The sequence below is a fragment of the Pan paniscus genome, chromosome 1 (assembly GCF_029289425.2).
Source record: "Pan paniscus chromosome 1, NHGRI_mPanPan1-v2.0_pri, whole genome shotgun sequence".
Taxonomy (NCBI): domain Eukaryota; kingdom Metazoa; phylum Chordata; class Mammalia; order Primates; family Hominidae; genus Pan; species Pan paniscus.
Genome location: NC_073249.2, coordinates 14535627 through 14558774, shown reverse-complemented (window position 1 = coordinate 14558774; position 23148 = coordinate 14535627). Strand labels below are relative to the sequence as shown.

Here is a 23148-nt window from a genome sequence, read left to right as displayed (position 1 = left end):
AGCTCCTGGCAAGGATGTGGAGAAAAAGGAATGCTTATACACTGTTATTGGGAATGTAAATTAGTTCAACCCCTATGGAAAACAGTATGGAGATTTCTCAAATAACTAAAAATAGAACTACCATTTGACCCAGCAACCCCACTACTGGGTAACTACCCAAAGGAACAGAAATCGCTATGTCAAAAAGACACCTGCACTTAGATGTTTATAGTTGCACTAGTCACAATAGCAAAGAGGATGGAATCAACCTAAGTGCCCATTCCTGGTGGGCTGGATAAAGAAAATGTGGTACCATGGAATATTATGCAGCCCTAAAAAAAGAATAAAATCATGTCCTTTGCAACAATATGGATGCAGCTAGATGCCATTATCCTAAGTGAATTAACATAGAAACAGAAAACCAAATGTCATGTTCTCACTTATAAATGAGAGCTAAACAATAGGCATACGTGGACATAAAGACAGAAACAGTAGACACTGGGGATTCCAGAAGGGGAGACAAAGGGAGTGGGGTAAGGGCTGAAAAACTACCTATTGGGTACTATGTTCACTATTGGGGTGATGGATTCAATAGCAGCCCAAACCCCAGCATTATGCAACATACCCTTCTAACACCTGCACAAGTATACCCTGAGTCTAAAATTTTTTTTAAGTTAATTTTTAAAAAACTCATTTTCCATGACTGGTCATTTCTGTTTAAGATTCTGTTGGTCAAAACTGCTATCTAGGCAGTTGCCAGTCCTTCAGGATTTCCAAGCAGAAACCATAATGAGTATTAAAAATCAGTGGGCTGGGAGCTCTAAGTCCCCAAACACATTCACAGTCAACCATGTGATGTTCCTCATTGACAACCCACAAGCAGAGGCAAGCTGCGGGGTGCCGCCTGACCAGAGCAGATTGCAGCCAGGCTGGCCTTCCTGAAAGATACACACACTGGTCCCTGGACCCTGGGACGCCCCCGCTCCCCCGACTGTTTATGTTTGCTGTCACACACTGAACAATCACGCGGTACACTTCACAGTCAGCAAGTTTATCTTGAGTTAAAGTTTGACCAGTAGAAACCAAGTTGTGTTTACCCCCGTTCTACAGCAAGTCATGTGCAAATAGCACCTGTGAACATTTTTCAGCACACATTCTGTACTCCCTCCATGGTTCTCATGGCAATGAATGTTGCGGGGAAAGCCAGTAAGCGTCAAAGCTTTGGCAAATGTTAAAATCCTCTCCGGAAATGGTTCACAATCACTGACATCAGGGTGCATGGGTCATGACCATCTTTGTCGTTAGAGCACATTCCCTCTTCCCCAAAATGCAAATTCAACCCAATAACCCTTCTACTAAACAGACTAGAAACTCTGAATGCTGTGACAAATATTTTCTCACTGTAATAAGAATACTCTACACTTACATGTTTTTTTTAATTGTTAGAATTTAAAAGGATTTTATAGACTGGATTTCACAATACTTTCCAACTGTTGTATTTCATATTTATGCATTGGTCACAATGTGTTAAGCACTATTCTAAGTGCTTTCAAATATTATTAATTCATTTATTCCTCCTAACAACTTTGTGAGATAAGTACTATTATTACCCCATTTTACAGATCTGCAAACTGAGGCACAAAGAGATTCAGTAATTTGTCCAAGGTTACATGCATTGCTAGTAAGTGGTAGAGCCAGTGAGTTGAACCCAGGCCCAGACAAAAGCAAGTATATACCCATTTTCCATGCTGCCTTACTACATAAATGTAAGTATTGGTAATACTGTCTCTTTTTTTCCAAATAAATTGAAGAGAAGCTGATTTTTAAAATATTTACTATATTAGTTTGCTAGGGCTACTATAACAGAGTACCCTAGACTCAGTGGCTTAAACAATAGAAACTTATTTTCTCACAATTCTGGTGGCTAGATGTCTGAGATCAAGGTGCCATCAGGGTTGGTTTCTCTTGAGGCCTTTCTCTTTGCCTTATAGGTGGCCACCTTCACCAGTTCATCTTACACAGATTTCACCCTGAGTGCATCTGTATCCTAATTTCCTCTCCTTAAAAAACACCAGTCATATAGGATTAGGGCTCACAGCAATGACCTCATTTGAACTTAATTACCTCTTTAAGACCCCGTCTCCAAATAGAGTCCCATTCTGAGGTTAGTGGGGTTAGGGGTTCAACATATGAATTTTGGGGGACACAATTCACTATAACGTCTACTACATGGTCATAATGTGCTAGCTACTATATGAAATGTCAAAATGTTGAGCTCCAAGTTCTTTAAGAAGGCACAGTATTCATCGTGGACATTTATTTGAATGACAAAGTTGACACGGCTCTTGTTTCTTTCTAGAAGGTTGACTTGACCATGCTCTCCAATGTGAAGTGGGTACTATGACCAAGGCATAGTGCTTGCCATTGTTTTACCTTGACTTCCTCACTTCGTACACCAAGGATGAGAAACTATTCATCTCTCTCTATCGTCTGTGTTTCATCTCTCTCTCTCTCTTTATCATCTGTCTTTCATCCATGTAGCTATTTATGTATCTACTGATCTGTCTAACTATCTATATGTCAATCAGTCATCTCAATGGACCACAAATTAAGGAATGAAGTAGTCATCTTGTTAGTATGTGTGTCTTGGGCATGTCTTTAAAAAGACTCCATTTTAGCTTTCTCATTATAAAATGCGTCTCTTAAGCCAACTGTAGAAAGTAAGACTTAGTATAAAGGGAAGGAGCTTTATGGCAGGAAATCTAAGGTAAGCCATCTTTTATGACTAGAAGTAAATCCCTGGGTACAGGGAACAATCAGAGATGTGGAAATAATAGGCGTGTGTATATGTAAGTATGAGATATTCATCTCACAGCGCCTGTCATGTAGGAGGTGATTTAAAATTATTAAAGGAAGGAAAACAGTATCCTGTCCCAGTTTTTTCCAACAAATGTCATAAACAGATACCTGCAATGATTTAGGTCCCTACAATGATTAAGCACATGTAACACTATAATTTTACTTCTCATATAAAAGCAAATATTATCCTGCCTCTCCTACTTCTAATTCCCCAAGGAGAGCATGTCCTTCTTAACTGTGTTCATCACTTCTGCAATTACTGTGAATGTGGAAGTGCTATTTAAATAAATTTTAGAGCATTATACGAGTGTTACCATGAATGTTAGCCACTCCTTTCCCTTCTTTTGGTTTTGAATCCCAGGAAACTAAAAACAAAATTGGACACTAGTGAAATGAAGTTGCCAGGATAATGCTGAGTAAACTATGGCAATCCTTTGTTAACCCTAGTGTTGTAATAATGAGGTTCAGCATTTGTTTTTTAAAATTTCAAAATCTGTGATCTTTTAGCAGATGTTGGGCTCAGTTCAATATCCTTCACAGTGATGACTTTCCTTTCCTGTAGGTTATGCATGCCATGATTGAGGAACTGCCTGTGTTCTACCCTTCAATGAATGGATAGAAATGTAGATCCAGAAAAAAAATGTGCCCTTAAGTTCCTCAATATTTTGGGAAGTTGCCAAGTGGTTACTGTAGTAGATTACGGCATTGTTTGCAATTATTTGTCCTTTCTCCTTTAAAAGGGTTATATATCCCTGCCTTAGACCCCTTATAAGTAAGTGTACTTCCCTGTCCCTATCAGGCTTGCTCATGTGATTTTCAATGGCCAATGACATATGAGTAGACAAGGTATATGCCGCTTAGGAGCAGAAGCTTTAAATGTGATCATGTGGTTCCACTTGGTCTCTTGCTCTTCTGCCCTGTTCCAAGAGAAAAGCATATTCCAGATAGGAGCTGCTCCTTCAGCTGCATCCTGGGATGAGAAAACACATGGGACAGAGCCATAGCAGACTCATAGCCTACGTGTATCATGAGCAAGAAATACATTGATGATGTAACAACTGAGATTTTGGGGGATTGTTTGTTATGCAGTGAAGCTGACTAATACAGTTACACAAGATTTTGCTGAGATTTGCACAGATAAAACAAGGGAGGATGTGAGTGCAAGAAGATGTTATACTTCACAGTAAGGGCTAGTTTCCAAACATGAAAGAACACATAGCTTATGTAACATGACATTTGTTGGAGAATATGCCCTAGAAAATCATGATATCACAGATATACACTAAATATCTGAAGGAGATTACGGAGAAAACATTTCCAGCAGAGGAGTTCTTTAATATAGACAGAGCTTGTTTCAGAATTGGTATCTTCCTGAATATTTGGTTTGTGTATATATTTTTACATATATATGTGTAATTACTCAAACATAGTATCATTTTAAATTTGTATTCTCTAAACCCCATTTTTAATGAGTTCTTGATCTTGCCAACTAAGGTTCTGTTAATATTTTTCAGAAGTGTACGACAGGTTACAGAGTATAGCTCTGCACGCCAGTAGGTTTAGTAATAAGTGTTTATTGAATGTAAATACTACAAGGAGAAAACTGGAGCACCATGATAAAACTTGAGCTTAGAATAGTACCTGGTATAGAGTAGATGCTAAAAAATACTTATTGATTGACTGAGTAAATTACAATACTGTAGAGTTTAGGTAAGATAAGGGATAACTTTGTCCTGAAGTTTGTTTGCTGTTTATTTAATTATGAATTCTCTCCCTTCTCATTCCGTAAAGACTCTGGGTCAACTCACTCTGGAGGATGTGCCTCATACAAGTCACTTTCTTTTTCTTTGTTTTCCTACACAGAAAGTGGGAATCGTAAGAGTGAGAAGAAAATGTTTAAAATGTTTGGAGAACTTTTGCGCTTCATAACTGTATTCCCTTGCCCCTTTTCCCCGCTTGTTGAGTATTTGTGGCTTATTGCTGTTGTCTCTGTGATTGATTCAGAGTCCACTCTGATGACTCCTGTTCTGCTCTCTATCTTATGCTGTGCTGGGCATGCCTATGAGGGGAAGACCCCAATTCATGGTCTCGAAAGCTGTGTTGGAGGACAATGAATGGGGAGAATGCAGTCTTGGAAATTTGGAAATAGGTGGGATCCAAAGAGCACCCCAATATAGCATTTGCTTATTGTTCATAAAATAGTTGTTGAATGCATGAATATATACTTTTTGAGACTGTAGAGATGCTTGTAGGAAGAGCAGCTGAACACCTGGCGAGGATAGCGATTATTTGCATGTGTCCAGCTGTGTGCCTGTGCCAGGGCTAAGTCTCCTAGGAAACCAGAGTAGCACCACATTGTGAACCTGATGTCATGACGGTGGCAAGCAGTTTAGTTTCCTGCCTCCACCAGAGTGAGGGCATACTTGGTGTTAGTAAATTTCATAAATGTAACATTTTAGGTATTAAATAGATTTTAATTAAATAAATTATGTATTTCTGAAATTAAATAATTAACAATAATAAACCTCCTCATTTACCCTCAAATATTGAGGTAGTAAGAGAAGAGTAATCATTTAGGTTTACGCCTTTCTGGGTATCAGTATTTAAGAGCACCCAGGAATAGCTGAAGTTGTCTTTTCTCTGTCTGAACCCCCTCCAGTAACTTGCATGCCCTGTAAAGGCAGAAATTACGCATGCCTGGTTCACTGCTGGGTCCTCAGTTACTACCTGGGTTCCTTCTTGTTACAGGCACTAATACAGACTCGATGACTGCTTGATGAGCTGTACTGAGAGGGCCCAAAGCCATGACAGGCCAAGCCCACATCACTGCTTGGCAGGAGCCGCTCCTAAGTCAGTGTTGCCCTGGGGAATCTGAGAAAACACCTAGGTGGATAAATTAGTACATTTCTGGCCAAAGGGCCTCTCTGAAATCTCACACAAATTAGTTGCAGAAAAAGAGCACTTAAGGTGACTCATGCCTGTAATCCCAACAACTTGGGAGGCTGAGCCAGGTGGATCTCTTGAGGTCAGGAGTTCAAGACCAGCCTGGCCAACATGGCAAAACCCTGTCTCTACTAAAAATACAAAAATTAGCCAGGCGTGGTGGTGTGCGCCTGTAGTCCCAGCTACTCAGGAGGCTGCGACAGGAGAATCATTTGAGCCCAGGAGGTGGAGGTTGTGGTGAGCAGAGATCACACCACTGCACTCTAGCCTGGGTGACAGAGCAAGACTCTGTCTCAAAAAAAAAAGAGAACATTTGATATTTAATGTTAAACATGGACAGATATCTATAATATTAATAAGACCTTCCATTTGTTGAGCAATACTATGTTTTAAACACTGACATTAATTCATTTAATGCTCACAGCCACTCTATGAGGTCTTGTGATAGGCTGTCTCTGCGATGGCCCCTGTTGATCCTCACCTCCTAGCATTCACTTCCTTGTATAATCTCTTCTCCTTGAGTGTGGACTGGATTCATATACTTGTCTTGAATGAGTAGAGTATGTCAAAATAATAGGATGTCCCCTTCAAGATCAGATTGTAAAAAGTCTGTGGCTTCTGTCTTTGGTGCTCCAGCTGCCATGCCATGAGCCACCCTGTAGAGAGGTCTATATGACAAAGCACTGAGGGAGACCCCCAGCCAACAGCCAGGGAGAAAGTGGAACCCTCAGTCCAACCGACTCCATTGGATGCAATCCTGTTGGCAACCACGTGCATGGACTTGGAAGAGGATCCTGACCCAGTCACACCTTCAGATGGGACTGTAGCCTCAGACAGTAGTTGGACTGCAACCTCATGAGATACTTTGAGCCACAAGCTCCTGGCTGAGTCGTGCTTGGCTTCATAACCCACAGAAGTTGTGGCTAATACATGTTTACTGGTTCAAGCTGCTAAGTTTTGGGATAATTTATCATACAGCAATAGATAACGAATATAGGTAGGTACAGGTATTATTTGCATTTTACAGAAGAGGAAACTGAGGTTTAGAGAGGATGGAAATGATGGAGCCAGGATGTGGACCTTCAAATATGACTCCAAGGACTGCACAATTGATAACAAGAATCAGTTTTGGATAATGTTAAGCATATTACTGTTGTTCAGTCCAGGTTGGTACTGTGCAGAAACTACGTGCTTCCAGACTCTAGAAAAGCTAACATGAGCAGAAAAAAGGATAGTTTCCTCCCAAGCCAGGTAAAGATTTTAAAAGATACACAAGAAAAAAATTATAGATCATACAGGCAACAACAGAGAATTAACATTCCATTTCTAACAAAGATGATCTTAGTATTAGTCAGAGTTCTCCAGAGAGACAATACCAATAGGAGATAGATGGATGGATAGATGGATGGATGGATAGATGATAGATAGATAGATAGATAGATAAGAGAGGATTATTAGGGGAATTGGCTCATACGATTATGGAGGCAGAGAAGTCCCATGACAAGCCACCCACAAACTGCATGCCTGTAGTATGGCTCAGTCCAAAAGCCTCAGAACCAGAGAAGCCAATGGTGCAACTCTGAGTCTAAGGCCAAAGGCCTGAGAACCCAGGGTGTCCTGGAGTCTAAAGGCTGAAAAGCCTGGGGTTCTGATATCCAAGGGCAACAGAAACAGGGTGTCCCAGGTCCAGGAGAAAGAAAGAAAGATTTCTCCTTTCCTCTGCCTTGTTGTTCTATGTGGGCCCCCAGCTGATTGGATGGTGCCCGCCTACATTGAGGGCAGATCTTTCCCACTCGGTCCACTGACTCACATGCCAGTCTCCTCTGGAAACACCCTCACAGACACACCCAGATTTGAGGCTTTACCAGCTCTCTAGGTATTCCTTAATCCAGTTAAGACCTAAAATTAACTATCACAGCTTCCCTGCCTTCCAGTCCACCACTCAAAAATAACCATTCTCAGCAGTTCCTTCTGTTCTCTATTGCCTCAAAATTATGCAAAACACAGCAAATGTGGATGTACATTTGCATATATAAAAATATTGTGTGTGTGTGTGTGTGTACGCATATACATGTACAGTTGACTCTAGAGCAACAGGAGGGTTAGGGGCACCGATCCCCCAGCACAGTTGAAAATCTGCATATAACTCTTGACTCCCCTAAAACATAACTACCAAAAGCCTATTGTTGATCAGAAGCCTTGCCAATAACACAGTCAAGCAACACCTATTTTATATGTTACATGTCTTAGATTCTGTATTCTTAGAAAAAAGTAAGCCAGAGAAAAGAAAATGTTATTAAGAAAATCATAAGGAAGAGAAAATCTACTTACCATGTGTCAAGTGGCAGTGCATCATCCTAAAGGTCCTCATCCTCCTTGTGTTCATGTTGAGTAGGCTGAGCAGTGGGGAGGAAGAGCAGGGATTCGTCTTGCTGTCTCAGGGGTAGCAGAGGTAGAAGAAAATCTGTGTATAGTGGACCTGCACAGTTCAAGCCCATGTTGTTCAAGGGCCAATTGTGTACACAACACCACACACACGCACACACACACACACACACACACGAATGTGCACAAAAATTTGGGATCATGGTTATTTCTATTATTTATTGCTACATGACAAATCACCCCCAAACATAGTGGTCTAAAACAGTAGCAAGTGTTTCCCGGCTAATTTTTTGTGTTTTTAGTAGAGACAGGGTTTCACCGTGTTAGCCGGGATGGTCTCGATCTCCTGACCTGGTGATCTGCCCGCCTCCATCTCCCAAAGTGCTGGGATGTGTTTTGGTATAATTTTGTCAAGGTAGTAGTAGTCTAAATTCAAGCAGTGGAATTCCTGGATCAAAGGGAACATACATTGAAAATTACAATTGCTATTGTTAAATTGCTCTCAGATGAGTCTATTAATATTAGCAACATGACCACCAGTTAACAGTCCCCATAACAATATTTGTGAGTTCCTTTCTCCACATATCTTCACAGGCACTAATTATTTTTGCTAATTAGGTGAACACTTTATAATTTTTGCCAATTAGGTGAACAATGGCATCCTGTTATGATTTGGATATGCATTCTTAATTTCAAGTAAATGTGCTTATCACACATTTGTGTGACTTTCCTTATAAGCTGCCCATTCATATTCTTTGCCCAATTTTTAATTTATTGATTCATGCCAGCTTTTCTTTATTGGTTTGTACCAGTTTTTTATAATTTAAGAAAATTAACCCTGTGTTTCTCATATACGTTGCAAGTATTTGCCCTGATTGTCACATTTTTAAAGGTAATTTTGTCATACAAAAGTATGTATACTTTTATGGCATTAAATTTATAATTTTTTAAATCTGTGGCTTCTACACTAGAAAGGACTTTGCTATACAGAGATGATCAATAAACACACCCATGATTTTTTAAATCTTATGGTTTCAAATTTTACCTTTAAATTTTTTATACACATGGAATTTATTGGGGGAAAGAGTGTGGTAAGAACGAGCTTAATTTTTTTTTTAAGTGGCTAGCCACTGGTTCCAACACCGTTTGTTGAATAGCCCTTCTTTTCACCTCTTACAAGCAGCCTTTACTACTTTCACCTGATCCACCCTTATCAAGTGTCTACTGCCTACCCCTTTGGGTAGATGATGACAATGACCTAGGATTAAGGCAGAAGCTACTGTTCCTATAAAGAGAAGGCCCTTTATATAACTTCTTACCACAAGCATATACATGCCCTACCTTAGAGGCTAAGCTGATCTGTCCACTCACCCCCACCCCCAGCCTCTCTGAGATAATTTTCCTTATGCATATTTGGCAATTCTTGCCCACTTGTTTTGTTTTTTTTTTTTTTTTTTTTTTTTTGAGACAGACTCTCGCTCTGTTGCCCAGGCTGGAGTGCAATTGCAATAGCACGATCTCGACTCACTGCAACCTCTGGTTCCTGGGTTCAAGCAATTCTCCTGCCTTGGCCTCCCAAGTTGCTGGGATTACAGGTGCCTGCCACTATGCCCGTCTAATTTTTTTTGTAATTTTAGTAGAGACAGAGTTTTGCCATCTTAGCCAGGCTGGTCTCAAACTCCTGACCTTAGGTGATCTGCCTGCCTTGGCCTCTCAAAGTGCTAGAATTACAGGCATGAGCCACAGCACCCGGCCAGCACTTGATCATTTTTGGGTCAGTGCTCTAGGCACAACCACTCTGTAAGTCACTTTCACAAAGTGTTCTTCAAGATTATTCATTTTCTCCTCAATAGATGCAGAAAAAGCATTTGACAATGTTCAACATTCTTTCTTGATTAAAAAGCCTCAACGCTTTAGGTATAGAAGGAAATTTCCTCAACATAATAAAGGCTGTTTATGAAAATCCTAGAGATAGCAACATAAGCAGTGGGAAAAATGGAAAGCTTTTCCTCTAAGATCCAGTACAAGGCAAGGATGCCCATTCTTGCCACTTCTATTCAACATAGTATTGGAAGTACTACCCAGAGCAGTCAGATAAGAAAAAAATATGAAGGGCATCTAAATCAGAAAAGAAGTAAAATTGTCCCTTTTTATCAGTGACATGATCCTATATGTAGAAAACCCTAACAACTTCAAACACACAAAAAAAAACCTGTTTAAACTAATAAACGAATTCAGTAAAGTTGGAGAATACAAAATCAACATACAAAAATCAGTACCTTTCTTCACAACAATAATGACTTATCCAAAAAATAAAGAAAACAATTTCACTAATAACATTAAAAAGAATAAAATAATTAGGAATAAATTTAACCAAGTAGCTGAAAGACCTGTACACTGAAAATTATAAAACATTGATAAAAGAAATTTAAGATGACACAAATAATGGAAAGAGATCCCATATTCATGGACAGAAAGAATTAATATTGTTAAAATGTTCATAGTACACAAAGTAGTATGAAGATTCAAAGCCATCCTTGTCAATATTCCAATGACATTTTTTACAGAACTAGAGAAATCAGTTCTAAAATCTGTATGGAATCACAGAAGACCCCAATAGCCAAAGTTATTAAGAAAGAAAAACAAAGTTGAAGGCATCATACTTGGTGATTTTTAAATTTTACTACAAATCTATAGTAATCAAAACAGTATGGTATTGACATAAAAACAGACACATAAACCAACAGAACAGAATAGACAGTCCAGAAATAAACCCAAACATATACAATCAACTAATTTTTGACAAGAGCACCAAGAAGGTACAATGAAGAAATCAGTCTCTTTAGTAAATCGTGTTGGGAATGCAAGATATCCACATGAAAATGAATGAAATTAGACCTTATCTTACAACAGACACAAAAATCAACTTAAAGTAGATTAAGATGTAAGTTAAGACCTGAAACCATGAAACTCCTAGAAGAAAACAGGGGGAAAGCTCCTTGGCATTGGCCTTGGCAATGATTTTTTTTAATATTACATCAAAACCTCAGGCAACAAAAGCAAAAATAAATAAGTGGGACTATATCAAATTAAAAATTTTCCACACAGCAAGGAAAACAATCAACAAAATGAAAAGAATAGAGCCTATGGATTGTGAGAGAATATTTGTGTACCATATATTAGTAATTGCTGTTTTTGCCATTACTTTTAATGGCATTAATGGCAGTTTCTGCCATTACTTTTAATGGCAAAAGCCACAATTCCTTTTGCACCAACATGATATTTGATACAGGGTTAATATACAAAATATATAAGGAACTCACACAACTCAAAAGCAACAACAAGAACAAATAACCCAGTTAAAACATGGGCAAAGCACCTGAACAGACATTTCTCCAAAGAAAACATAAAAATGGCCAGCAGGTGTATGAAAAGGTGCTCAGCATCACTAATTATCGGAGTAATGCAAATCAAAACCACAATGTGATATCACCTGACATCCATCAAGATGACTATTACCAAAAAGAAGAGATGACAAGTGTTGGACAGGGTGCGGAGAAAAGGGAACCCTTATACATTGTTGGTAGGAATATAAATCGGGACAGTCATTATGGAAAAAATTGCCGGGGTTTCTCAAAAAAAAAACTAAAAATAGAGCTACCTATCATATGACTCAGCACTCTCTGTGCTGGATATATGCCCAAAGGAAATTAAATCAGTACCTTACAGAGATACCTGCTCTCCCATGTTCATTGCAGTATTATTCACAATAGCCAAGATATTGAAGCAACCTAAGTGTCCATCAACTGACGGATGGATAAAGAAATCGTTCATCACAGGGATTTGGTAAAAGCAGCTTCCCTGTGTTAGCACAACTTATTGAGGGATTGTAAAGGTCAGCCAAAGGAAAGGATACAATCATGATCTAATTCAGACCACAGACCAGTATGGCTTGAACATTTTCCTTAATCAGTATGCTTTTATGCACATACACACACACACACACACACACACACGCATATGCACATATATATACATATAGTGGAATATTACACAGCCTTTAAAAAGTAGATATTGCCATTTTTGACAACATGGATGAACCTGGAGGACATTATGTTAAGTGAAATAAGCCAGCCACAGAAAGAAAAATACTGTGATTCATCTTATATGTGGAATCTAAAAAAGAAGTTAAATAAGTAGAAAAGAGACAGTAGAATGGCTGTTACTGGGGATGGGAGAGGGAGAAGTGGGGAGAGGTCAAAGGGTGCAAATGTAGGATAAATAAATCTAAAGGTATGGTGTACAGCATAGTTAATAATATTATATTGTATACTGGAAATTCGTGAAGAGAGTAGATTTTAGGTGTTCTTATCATACACACACAAAAAATAACTATGCGAGATGATGAATATGTTAATTTGCTTGACTGTAGTAACGATTTCACTCTGTATATATATGTCAAAACATCATGTTGTATGCCTTAAATATAGACAATTTTGTTAAAAAGGGAAAAACTACCAATGAATAAAATGGAATTTTTAAAACACCATTTGTCTCTGTAGAGTTGAATCGCTGTAGGAGTTGATATTGATGTGACCCTTCTCTTTGTGAAGGCACATGGCACTTCGCACTGTGTCATGAATCCTTTTGGTTTGGTGGGGTGGGTACCCCCAACCTCTATTTATGTGATAAATTTAGGATTATACTGAAGGTCCCTTTACCTCATGATTGTTTTTGTTTTTTTCAATTGCCTAATCTAGGCTGCTTGGAAAAAGTTATGTTGGTGCCGGGATTCAGCCCTTGCCTGGACAGAGGTGGCCGCTAGAGTCATTAGCATGGACACTGGCACCAGTGACTACATAGGTCCCAGGATCGTAGCCAGCGACCTGAGGTGCCGCCGGAGACCACTTGAGAGGTGCAGAGACTGTAGGCCAGCCCCTCATTCTTGTCTGAGACAGTGATGCCCTCCCCACTCAGTAATTATGCACAGCTAGCAGAGGTGGGAGCTGGGTTCTCCCACACCCTGCAGCAAATCGGAAATCCCAGGGTGAGGACAGGAGGATAGAGTTGTTGTGCCAGCTCAGCACCCACTCCTCTTGTGTGCCCAGGCAGGCTGCTGAGATCCCCCAGCATTCTGGGCTGGGCAAGAACTCAGATTTCCACCTGAGGTTGGAGAAGCTTCAGAGTTCAGCCCCTGACCAGCAGAGTCCTGGGAGAGAGGGCAGTGCTTGCAGATAAAATCTCAGCCAGTGGGGCTGTGCAGGTGGCCCCAAGGCCTCTGGCTCCACAGATAAGAATCAGAAGCACAGCCACCTCAATTAGAAAGCAATTTGAGTTATCACGCTAATTAAAGGGGTCTGCAGGCACAAGACCTGACTAGATCTAGATCCCTAACGTTAACAAAAATCATATGGTTGAGAATAAGAATTTCACATAAATAGAAATATGAAAGTACGATGTGCAACTGAGAAGTTGCCATGATTTTTTCTTTTCAGGCTGTGGATAATTTCCATCATCAGATACATTATTTCTGATGGGGGAGGGGTGGGGGTGTGTGAATAGGGCCACTGACTTTTTTGTTCATTTAAAATCACTATAATTTGCTGAAGAAGGTTGAATGACTCCTACATTTTTTAAGGCAGCTCTGAAATGAATGGCTTCATTTAATCACAAAAGAAGGAATACCAGCAAGACCACCCAGGCCCCAGCTCCGGTTTTTCCTGAAGAATTTGGCCGCATCTCCCTTTTTGAAGGCAGAGTTTCATCTTGTAAGTATAAGATTCCTTTGTTTCTTTGATGATCCTAAAGCACTGGTGTCATCTGAGGGAAATGACCTTTTAGGTAACAACACCAGCTATCACTGGGGGCTTTCCGTGTAAGAGGACCACACTGAAGTCACAGGCTATGAAGCTGTCCTATAAGAGGCAGGTGAGGCTCCCTGGGCAGGTAACAGGTGGGGAAGAGGCATCCAGGCACATGTCGTGCTGTGGTTCACAAAAGGTGCGACCACCACTATCTACAAGAGGCTGACAAAAACTATTTTGCAAAAAGAGAACCATGACTGTTTGGATCTTGGAAAGTTTAAGGGTCCTCCTCCCCTCCCCAGGCGGCCATGAGCATCTGAGGCCGGCGCCTGTGGCAAGACGTAGCAATGAGCCACCAGGTCCCTAAGGTACTACGTTGCATTTCTCAATCTGACTTTGTTTAGTTTGGGGAAAACATTTTTTCGGTCCTGAAAAAAAAATCACTGTGGTTTCTCTCTTACTCCCGCCCTCTGTAATCGCCACTTGCAAGAGTTTCACCATTTTCCCAGAAAACCAAAAAAAATGAGGATGCTGGGCAGACATTCTTTGTTTCTTTTCTTCCATCTCCCTCTGCCCCAGGCCGTCTCGTCTGCCCACTGTCCCTACACCTCCTTCCTTCACGCTGGGCTCGCCTCTTTCTCCTTACCAGATTTCCTTTTCGGAATCCAGCTCAACCCTCACCTTGGTAAATAACGCCTCAGTAGACTTAGAGGTAGCCCGGGTCCTTCCGCCCATACGGTGCCAGCACACCCTTGGCCCCATCACAGGCTCAGGCTCAGCCAGCTGCGGGCAGTTCACTGCTTCCTCTCTGCAGCACCCCCTGGTCATCCTGCTTGATGTTTCCCTTCTCCCTGTGGGCACTTGTAGCTTATCAACTCACTCATCAACCAACAGCTCCTGAGCTCCCACTAAGGATCAATTGCACTGTGCAATATTATTTTGCACCCGCCCTTTTGGAAGCCTTCTAACGTCATTTCACATGCATAGGCACGCAGGCTTCTCTCCTCCACCACATGTTGTCAACTGACCTATTCCTGTCCTTTCTACTCCCTTTACCAGGGTGGTGTCAGGAGTGAGTAGCACATTAGTCAAAGCCCCTGGATTCTCTTAAACGGTTCTGCTACTGACTCACTATGTGAGTGTAGACAAGTCACTTCCCTTTCTCAGCCCTAACTTCTCCAGCCATAACATGCTCTCTGTAGTCTGGAAAGAGCACAGCTACAATGAATGGGATGTCCTCTATACACAGGGCAACTCCATAATTCATTGTCCAGCTTTCACTTTCGAGAACAACAGGGGGTGTTTTCATGTGTATAACAGGACAGGCTTAAACAGGTTTGTACCTGGCAAACCCAGGGCGTACGGGGCATGCCAGTTTCTGGGATCTCAGGTAAAAATGGGGATAGGAGCAGGCATTCCTCAGCTTATCACCTCCTAGTTCACAGAGATAGAACATCAGCAGCTTGCTGTAGTCTGAGCTATTAGGTTTGCTCTAGGGAAGGAGGCAAGAAATTCAGTCTATCTTTCATACATTTCCAACCTGTGTGCAAAAACAATCAGACATAACTCTCCAACACCCACAGGGTGATCAGAGACATGGTGGGTAAAGATGAGCAAAACTGTTAGAGCAACAAAGAAGGCTCTTATCTGTGCATTATAAGTCCCAGCCTCAAACATGCCATGCCATGCCATGCCCCTCTGAAATTTAAACCACCCTGATACCAAGCACTTGCCTATTTCGGGTGTCTAAAATAACACCTGGCCAAGTCAATTAAGTTGGGCCCAGAGGAAGAGCTAACAGGACCCCAGCATGGCTCTAAGGGGTCTTAGTAACTTGTGAGAATTCAGAAGTGGAAGTGTTTGCATATAAGAGCTACATCTGGGCCTGCAGCTCTCAGGGCCCTTGACTTAATTCCTTCTGGGGAGGAATATCCAGGCAGGAATAGAGAATCAGGATGTAGCATGCAACCACGATGAGGAATCAGCAGAAACAGAGCCACCCATGCTTGGCTCAGAAACCAGATACCAGGCGCTAGGCAGGAATTCGCCCCTGGGAAGCTGTTGCTTAATCCTCTAGTTCCTCAGGCTCCTGGCCTCCTTGACAAAGGCCAAGCCAAACAGGGATCCCAGGTGAGGCCAGGCTGCCCAGCCAGTGCCAGCTCATTCAGGATTAGACTAGGGCTGGGAGGAGCCCAGGCAAACCTTCAGGATGTCAGGCACTGAACAGAATCCCAGAGGTAGGCAAGTTTCTGCAGCTCCAATAATCCAGTGGAAAAGTGCTAATTTCCCAAAAGCCTTTCATCACAAGGCCCAAGTAGTCTTTGGCCTGAGTCTAGCTAGAACCACTGGGATCTGGGATGAAACTGAGCAATTGCAGGTCTTGCTGGCCAGTGAAGAGAGGTTTGGCTACAACTGGGTCCCAGTTGACCGGGTCACAAGGATCAGCCAGTTTCTAGGTGCAGAGCTGGGATCCATGGCCTTTGCCCCTAAGCAGCCCCACTGATACCTCCAAGGAACTGTTTTAGTATAAAAGGGAGGGGGAAGGGAAAAGTTTATTCCATTATCGAAGGTGGAGGGTAGGGAGAAGAACAGGAGATGGTTGTCTGAGTGTATTTATTTTCTTCTAAAATGTAAACTGAACTGGAAATGCCTACAGAAACACACAGGCACTTTGATCATCAGCCCACTGGGTGGGCAACATGTCTAATCTCTGCTCTGCCCTGCACATTGCAGGCATCTCCACCGTGGTGGTGGCCACATTTATTGGCTTTGTGACATTCACCAGGGCTTCCTTCTTATTAAAAATGCATGGGCTGCAGCTATTTGGAAGGACACCAGATATATTCACTCTAGGTAGAAAATATTTCTCCTTTCTCCAGGAACCCAAATGAAGCACCCCAGATGTTGGGGAATACAGAGAAGTGAGTGGGCAGAGAGTCTGTGGTGGCAGAGGTGGGACACAGAGCCGAGCTGTCCCCAGGTTAGGTGTCTCAGATGAAGGAAGTCCCCCAGACTGCATTTCCTCCTGGAGTGATTCTGCCGTTATTGACTGTGATGGTAAATAACTGACTGTGTATTTTCCATTTATGTACTCCCATATATTCTCCACTTTAATGCAGGGAGGTAAGATTAGGGAGTTGGCCCATTTCGTCCCTTTGATTTCTTGTCACTCAGCCCCAAATGCAGAAGCTCAGTGGACAAGCTGCTCCCAGGGAATGACAAACAGCTTGAACATTCCAAGGGAGTAAAAGTTGATGGTGGCAGGTGAGAGGCCAGTGGGGGAGGAAAGAACCGGTCCTGAGGAGGCTCCTCCTCAATTCTGTTCAGTTTTTAAAACTGGAGTTTTTTCCTTTTAGTTCCTTCCCTTGGCCTTGAGGCTGTCCCAGTAGACACAGGGAGGTTGGGGCAGGGCTGGAGCCCTGCGGATGCTCTGATGAGTGAGAATGAGTCACCCGCTCAGGCCTCTTTCTGCTTAAGCAGAGGTAAAGGCCCAGCTTTGTAGTAGCCGGAGTGTGAGGATCCCTCGCACTGATCTGCGTACAATGGGCCGCCGGCAGGCCCAGAGACCCTCAAGTCTCATCCCCAGTGGTCTACCGAGCTGTGCACGGCCAGCTTCCCTGAATTCACTCCAAAGTCCCAGCCAAGCCCCCTCTGTGTATTACAGGTAGTTAGGCATGAAAGGGGCAGGAGAGAGGTCTCTCCATCACCCACTAGAAATCTCGGGTGATGATTCGGCAATGATCGCATCGCTTCTCTAAAGATGACAATTCCACCGCACCAGAAGAGACCATTTCCTGATGGTCCGCACCTGTTAACATCAAAATGTTAATTGAATGCAGGCCCCAGGGAGAAGCAACTTCCTGGGCATGCGTGTTAAGAGACAAAAAAATGATGACGTTTGATGACCACTCCACCAGAAAAGGGAAAAAAGCCTGAGGGGCCTGCGTGGACCTCCCTAAACACACTGCGCATGCTCCATTCCAAAGGGTATGGCGAGCACTGCGCATGCGGGAAACCCACCCTGTAAGGGTAGAATCCTGGGAAAGAGGCAAGCCTATGAAGTCCCAGGATCAAGGTTAAAGACCCTCTTTTTTACTGTCTTCTTGTGCTCTCTTTTCTCTCTTGGACCTTCAGGCGCCGGCTTGGGTCTCTTTCAAGCGAATTTTGCTTTCTTTCCTGTTCTAAAGCCTTTTAACTAAACTTCCACTCCTGCTCTGAAACTTGCTCTCTTTTTCTGCCTTAACGCCCCTCAGTCGAATTCTTTCTTCTGAGGAGGCAAGGACTGAAGTTGCTGTGGACCCATAGGGATTCGCTGTTGGTAACTCGGGGTAACTCGGGTCTCTTCCACTGCTGACCTATGTAGCAAGTCCTGTCTTCGGGTTGGCAGGCACCACGGCTGACACCACATGCGCAGAGAGAGGGGAAAGACCAAGAAGTGACTCATGACATCACCCTCGTCTCTGGAAGACAAGATGTTGGTCTCCTCAGGTGCCCTGCAGTCTTCAGTGTTGGCTGCAGCCACAGCCCCTGCAATGCAGACCAGGATGAGGGAAGGCCGCTGGAAGAGGCCTACAGCATTTTTTATTAGTAAATCCAGAGGGCGTGTTATATAAAGTGTAAGACAACCACCACTGCATGCATTTATTCATTCACTCATTCAGTAAGGAATTTTCCATTTCTTTATAAATGAGTAAAAGGTACAGGCTGGGTGGCCTTGGCCAGTATCCGATTAATGAAAGACAGATTTGAATAAAAATGTGTAAGGTCTCAAATACCAGGTTACTTACTGCTTTAGATGGTATTCAGAGGGGAGCCATTGAAAGTTTATAATGAGAAGGAAAACAAACATGATTTTCTGGTTCCTAATACTTTCCCATGGACAGTAACAATTTGCCTACAGATTGAGCAAACCATGGTGTTCTGTAAGATGCCTGGATTGTTCTGAGCACCAGGACGCTGGCTGCAAGGTGCGGGGCCCTTCCTCCACCGGGGTCTGTCCCGGTGCCTGGGCGAGCTGTGGCAGGGTCTTTCTGGCGGTCCACCCAGTGCCCTGTGGCAGGCGATCAGGAAGCAGAGGCAGAGCAGCTGGGGGAGGACTGGGATGACTGAACCTCTCCTGCTTAGGTTCAGGGGCCCTCCCTTCAAGGTGCGGCCTGTGTGAGACACGCATCCACAGCCTGGTAACCAAAACTGGCACACCCAGCACAGTCACCTCCATGGCAGCACATGACCTAGATCAGCCAGTCAGCAGCTCTTACTGGGGTGCTCCTAGGTCCAAGTGCATGTGCAGCATGACAGGGAGGGGGGCTTACCTACATTGAATTAGCAAAGTGAGATATACACACATGAGAAGGTCCAGAAGTAGCAAAGGATCACGGATGGTTGCAGAAGCTGAGTGGGGTGGAAGGAAGGACTTGGAGAGGAGATGGCACTGGAGCTGGGGGTTGAGGGAGAACTAGAGTGAAATTAGGAAACACGAAGATGAGAGGGTGTTTTGGGCACGGTGATAAAAAAGGAGTGGGAGAACACGTGTGAGGTATGCTCCAGAGAAGTGAACACTCACTATGGCAGAGCCCATTTTGGGAGCGGGTGCCGTTCATTTGCCATTAAGGTGGCAAAGCTAGCTTTAAACCAGCCTTTCGATGTTTCTGAAAGTCAGGCTGAAGGTTTGGACGGTCTTCAGAGAAGAACCATGGAAAGCTTTTGGCAAAGAAACCAGATTCAGCGAGACGGTGTTGATGGAGAATTCAGTCTGTGCCAGGGATTGTGTTAGGGACTGGGGGTTCGACCGTGTTAAGACACGGTCTCTGTCTTTAGAGAGTATCTAACTGGGGGAATATGACACATAAGAAACAGATATTTTTGGTTTAACGTGATAAGGGCTGTGGTAAAAATATTCAGAGCAAGTTGTTGCAGCTTAGGAGAAGGGCAGGACACCTGGTTTTGTGGAACACAGGGAGGGAAGAGGAGGGAGTCAAGTGTGAAAGTCAGTGTACACAATGGGAGGGTTTGTACCTTCTGAGGGCGAGAGGCGGGGAAGAGATGTGGACCAGACTTGGACTCCAGCCTGGGGAGTGGCAGGGAGGATGCCGGAGCGATTCAGGAGGTGGATGAACCAGGTGAGGGTGGGAGAGAGTGGGAAGTGGTCGTTAATTGAGGTGGATGAGTCCAGCAGCCCTCTGACGAGTGGACAGGAAGGTACTAGAAGGTAAAGACACCCATCAGGAATGAAGGAACCTGGTACAAAGTAAGAAAAGCTGGAATGGAGAAGGAACAAGACAAATAGGCTCTTGGAATGGTTCAGCTCCCTTGCTGAGAGTGGTCTGTGAAAGCGGGGATCTTACTGCAGTGAGGTTTCTCTTTTAAATAAGTCTGCTCCTTCTTTCTGTTACATCAAAAGAAGAAGAAAATTCCTCAAAACCTCCCAAAGACCACCACTGCTAACACTTTGGAAATATTTCCTTCAGATCATTTTTCCTACATCAATTTGTGTTTGGTTTTAACATGGTTCTAATCACTCTGTGGATCCTGCTGCCTTTAACATCCTAGTGTGTATATTTCTCTGCATGTTAAATTTATCCTGGCTATGACAGATGTTCATGTTTTCATGTAGATTTACGTGAAGATGCTCACTTTGCCACTTTTTGTTTCTTGCTTCACAGTAAACTTTGAAAATGTTGCTCCGTTCCCTTCCTTCCCTCCCATACCCCCCTCACTCACTCACCTCACTCACTCGCCTCGCTCACCTCGCTCACTCACCTGGCTCACCTCGCTCACCTCACACACTCACCTCACTCATCTCATTCACTCACCTCACTCACTCACCTCACTCATCTCATTCACTCACCTCACTCATCTCATTCACTCACCTCACTCACCTCACTCATCTCATTCACTCATCTACCTCATTCACTCACCTCACTCACCTCACTCACCTCGCTCACTCACCTCATTCACTCACCTCGCTCACTCACCTCATTCACTCACCTCACTCACCTCATTCACTCACCTCATTCACCCACCTCACTCACTCACCTCACTCATCTCATTCACTCATCTACCTCATTCACTCACCTCACTCACTCACCTCACTCACCTCACTCACTCACCTCACTCACCTTGCTCACTCGCTCACTCACCTCACCTCGCTCACTCACCTCACCTCGCTCACTCACCTCACCTCGCTCGCTCACCTCACTCGCTTGCTCACCTCACTCACCTCACTCACCTCACTCACCTCGCTCACTCACCTCACTCGCTTGCTCACTCACCTCGCTCACTCACCTCGCTCACTCACTCACCTCGCTCACTCACCTCACTCACCTCGCTCACTCACCTCACTCGCTTGCTCACTCACCTCACTCACTCACCTCACCTCACTCACTTCACTCACCTCGCTCACTCACTCACCTCACTCGCTAGCTCGCTCACTCACTCGCCCCTGACCTTCTTTCTTTCCTTCCTTCTTTTTTTTTTTTTGGAGATGGAGTTTCGCTCTTGTCACCCAGGCTGAAGAGCAGTGGCGCAATCTCGGCTCACTGCAACCTCCACCTCCCAGGTTCAAGCGATTCTCCTGCCTCAGCCTCCCGTGTAGCTGGGATTAGAGGCGCCCACCACCACGCCTGGCTAATTTTTGTATGTCTAGTAGAGACGGGGTTTCACCATGTTGGCAGGCTGGTCTCGAACTCCTGACCTCAGGTGATCTGCCCGCCTCAGCCTCCCAAAGTGCTACAGGCATGAGCCACCGCGCCCGGCCTCTTTCCTTCTTTGTTATAGTTCCTAGTTCTCTTCTTACTGCCTCCCTTCATTTCCAGGGTCATGAATAGACATTTTCTTTCAAATCAGCAAGTTTCTTTTTAAGACATACACCAGAGAATATCTCTAAGGCCTAAACTCTCAGAGGTTTCAAGTCACCTGCTGGGCAGAGGAAGGATTTCTGGTGATGGAGGCCTCACTCCAAGGGGCGAGGGACTGGCGGCTGATGACTCCAAGGCAGGGACACTTGTCAAGATGAAGAGGAGGGGAAGGTGAGACTGGGCCCAGGCAGATAAAGGTGTTTCCTGGATTTTTCAAGGCCATAGAGGCTCAGAAAGAGGGGACTATAACACATTCCATTTAGAGGGGGAAAAAAATGTATGGTGTATCAACTATGCCACTGGCCCACATTTGGGAGGAGTTTTAATATTAAAGAGCAGGGCCAGGCGCGGTGGCTCATGCCTGTAGCACTTTGGGAGGCTCACGCCTGTAATCCCAGCACTTTGGGAGGCCGAGGAGGGCGGATCACGAGGTCAGGAGATCGAGACCATCTTGGCCAACATGGTGAAACCCTGTCTCTACTAAAAATACAAAAATTAGCCGGGCATGTTGGCAGGTGCTAATCACAGCTACTTGGGAGGCTGAGGCAGGAGAATCGCTTGAACCTGGGAGGTGGAGGTTGCAGTGAGCTGAGACTGTGCCACTGCACTCCAGCCTGGTAACATAGCAAGACTCTGTCTCAAAAAAATAAAATAAAATAAAATAATATTAAAAAGCAGGAGTTCCCAACCCTGCTCTAAAATACCTGTAGGTCCATGGCCTGTTAGGAACAAAGCCACATAGCAGGAGGTGAACGGCAGGCAGGCAAGCAAGCAAAGCTTCATCTGTATTTACAGCCGCTCCCCATCACTCCCATTACTGCCTGAGCTCTGCCTCCTGTCAGAACTGCTGCAGCATTAGATTCTCATAGGAGCTTGAACCCTATTGTGAACTGCACATGCGAGGGATCCAGGTTGCTCCTTATGAGAATCTAATGCCTGACGATCTGTCACTGTCTCCCATCACCCACAGGTGGGACCATCTAGTTGCAGGAAAACCAGCTGAGTGAGGATTCCCACTGATTCTATACTATGGTGAGTTGTATAATTATTTCCTTATATATTACAATGTAATAATAATAGAAATAAAGTGCACAATAAATGTAATGCACTTGAATCATCCCAAAACCATTCCACCCCCCCAACTGTGGAAAAATTATTTTCCACGAAACCAGTCCCTGGTGCCAAAAAGGTGGGGACCACTGGTATGGAGTGTTTCCAGTGAGGCTTCATAAGAACCAGTTTGTTCTTCCTTTGCTTCCTACCTAATAGGTACACACAGCCTATCTATCTCTCTCCCCCACAACCCTGTGTCTCTCTCTCCC

At 43.6% G+C, this 23148-nt stretch overlaps 1 long non-coding RNA gene across 1 annotated transcript; it reads left to right on the top strand.

Moving 5' to 3' along the window:
- Nucleotides 1-4003: 4003 nt before the first annotated feature.
- On the top strand, nt 4004-18601 carry LOC130540878 (uncharacterized). The gene is made up of 4 exons (XR_008954900.2): nt 4004-4220; nt 12927-13165; nt 13809-13934; nt 17810-18601. It is a non-coding gene; the product is annotated as an uncharacterized LOC130540878 (long non-coding RNA).
- The last annotated feature ends 4547 nt before the right edge of the window (nt 18602-23148 follow it).